Source organism: Mus musculus, chromosome 18, assembly GCF_000001635.26.
Source record: "Mus musculus strain C57BL/6J chromosome 18, GRCm38.p6 C57BL/6J".
NCBI lineage: Eukaryota > Metazoa > Chordata > Mammalia > Rodentia > Muridae > Mus > Mus musculus.
The window spans coordinates 37,814,734-37,815,078 of NC_000084.6; the positions used below are offsets into that span (position 1 = coordinate 37,814,734).

Consider the following 345-nt stretch of genomic DNA (forward strand, 5'->3'; position numbering starts at 1 on the left):
ATCAACGAATGGTAGCTTCCTGTTGTAGCAAATATTTGAATAAGAGGTTTGGTTTCTGCTGTGCCTTCTGTTACAATAAAAAACGTGTGCTGTATAAATTTAGTTGGCTTCATTAATGTGTACGCCTTCTCTGCAAAGAGAGGTAATCTGGGGAGGAGCAGAATGGTGAGAATATGCAGCGCTTCTTATAGGCTGTTGCTTTAATACGACCAGCCTGAGATGGGAGCTACTCATTTAGAATATTGGTCGGTGACAACACTGGCTGGAACAAAGTGACCAGTCTCAGATAGCCACTAGCTTTCCTGGGCTTCAGGTTGCTAGGGCTCAGGAGGTAGCTGTTTTCCC

At 44.3% G+C, this 345-nt stretch overlaps 22 protein-coding genes and 1 pseudogene across 23 annotated transcripts in view; all 23 read left to right on the forward strand.

The window, feature by feature from the left end:
- The window catches only part of Gm37013 (predicted gene, 37013), an 889,226-nt gene that overhangs the window by 862,086 nt on the left and 26,795 nt on the right, over positions 1-345 (forward strand). The gene's annotated exons all lie outside the window — the stretch shown is intronic.
- The window catches only part of Gm38666 (predicted gene, 38666), an 874,243-nt gene that overhangs the window by 847,103 nt on the left and 26,795 nt on the right, over positions 1-345 (forward strand). The gene's annotated exons all lie outside the window — the stretch shown is intronic.
- Positions 1-345, forward strand: part of Gm38667 (predicted gene, 38667) — an 868,072-nt gene that overhangs the window by 840,932 nt on the left and 26,795 nt on the right. The window lies entirely within an intron of this gene.
- Pcdhga1 (protocadherin gamma subfamily A, 1) overlaps positions 1-345 on the forward strand; it is a 180,096-nt gene that overhangs the window by 152,959 nt on the left and 26,792 nt on the right. The gene's annotated exons all lie outside the window — the stretch shown is intronic.
- Positions 1-345, forward strand: part of Pcdhga2 (protocadherin gamma subfamily A, 2) — a 172,944-nt gene that overhangs the window by 145,807 nt on the left and 26,792 nt on the right. The window lies entirely within an intron of this gene.
- The window catches only part of Pcdhga3 (protocadherin gamma subfamily A, 3), a 167,539-nt gene that overhangs the window by 140,399 nt on the left and 26,795 nt on the right, over positions 1-345 (forward strand). The window lies entirely within an intron of this gene.
- The window catches only part of Pcdhgb1 (protocadherin gamma subfamily B, 1), a 161,599-nt gene that overhangs the window by 134,462 nt on the left and 26,792 nt on the right, over positions 1-345 (forward strand). The gene's annotated exons all lie outside the window — the stretch shown is intronic.
- Pcdhga4 (protocadherin gamma subfamily A, 4) overlaps positions 1-345 on the forward strand; it is a 156,634-nt gene that overhangs the window by 129,497 nt on the left and 26,792 nt on the right. The window lies entirely within an intron of this gene.
- The window catches only part of Pcdhgb2 (protocadherin gamma subfamily B, 2), a 152,014-nt gene that overhangs the window by 124,875 nt on the left and 26,794 nt on the right, over positions 1-345 (forward strand). The window lies entirely within an intron of this gene.
- The window catches only part of Pcdhga5 (protocadherin gamma subfamily A, 5), a 147,496-nt gene that overhangs the window by 120,359 nt on the left and 26,792 nt on the right, over positions 1-345 (forward strand). The gene's annotated exons all lie outside the window — the stretch shown is intronic.
- Positions 1-345, forward strand: part of Pcdhga6 (protocadherin gamma subfamily A, 6) — a 134,770-nt gene that overhangs the window by 107,633 nt on the left and 26,792 nt on the right. The gene's annotated exons all lie outside the window — the stretch shown is intronic.
- Pcdhga7 (protocadherin gamma subfamily A, 7) overlaps positions 1-345 on the forward strand; it is a 127,040-nt gene that overhangs the window by 99,900 nt on the left and 26,795 nt on the right. The gene's annotated exons all lie outside the window — the stretch shown is intronic.
- The window catches only part of Pcdhgb4 (protocadherin gamma subfamily B, 4), a 121,495-nt gene that overhangs the window by 94,358 nt on the left and 26,792 nt on the right, over positions 1-345 (forward strand). The gene's annotated exons all lie outside the window — the stretch shown is intronic.
- Positions 1-345, forward strand: part of Pcdhga8 (protocadherin gamma subfamily A, 8) — a 116,168-nt gene that overhangs the window by 89,028 nt on the left and 26,795 nt on the right. The gene's annotated exons all lie outside the window — the stretch shown is intronic.
- The window catches only part of Pcdhgb5 (protocadherin gamma subfamily B, 5), a 110,900-nt gene that overhangs the window by 83,763 nt on the left and 26,792 nt on the right, over positions 1-345 (forward strand). The gene's annotated exons all lie outside the window — the stretch shown is intronic.
- The window catches only part of Pcdhga9 (protocadherin gamma subfamily A, 9), a 104,928-nt gene that overhangs the window by 77,798 nt on the left and 26,785 nt on the right, over positions 1-345 (forward strand). The gene's annotated exons all lie outside the window — the stretch shown is intronic.
- Pcdhgb6 (protocadherin gamma subfamily B, 6) overlaps positions 1-345 on the forward strand; it is a 99,780-nt gene that overhangs the window by 72,640 nt on the left and 26,795 nt on the right. The gene's annotated exons all lie outside the window — the stretch shown is intronic.
- Pcdhga10 (protocadherin gamma subfamily A, 10) overlaps positions 1-345 on the forward strand; it is a 94,855-nt gene that overhangs the window by 67,718 nt on the left and 26,792 nt on the right. The window lies entirely within an intron of this gene.
- Positions 1-345, forward strand: part of Pcdhgb7 (protocadherin gamma subfamily B, 7) — a 90,252-nt gene that overhangs the window by 63,115 nt on the left and 26,792 nt on the right. The gene's annotated exons all lie outside the window — the stretch shown is intronic.
- Positions 1-345, forward strand: part of Pcdhga11 (protocadherin gamma subfamily A, 11) — an 86,101-nt gene that overhangs the window by 58,961 nt on the left and 26,795 nt on the right. The window lies entirely within an intron of this gene.
- Pcdhgb8 (protocadherin gamma subfamily B, 8) overlaps positions 1-345 on the forward strand; it is a 78,689-nt pseudogene that overhangs the window by 52,933 nt on the left and 25,411 nt on the right. The gene's annotated exons all lie outside the window — the stretch shown is intronic.
- Pcdhga12 (protocadherin gamma subfamily A, 12) overlaps positions 1-345 on the forward strand; it is a 76,294-nt gene that overhangs the window by 49,154 nt on the left and 26,795 nt on the right. The window lies entirely within an intron of this gene.
- The window catches only part of Pcdhgc3 (protocadherin gamma subfamily C, 3), a 35,464-nt gene that overhangs the window by 8,324 nt on the left and 26,795 nt on the right, over positions 1-345 (forward strand). The window lies entirely within an intron of this gene.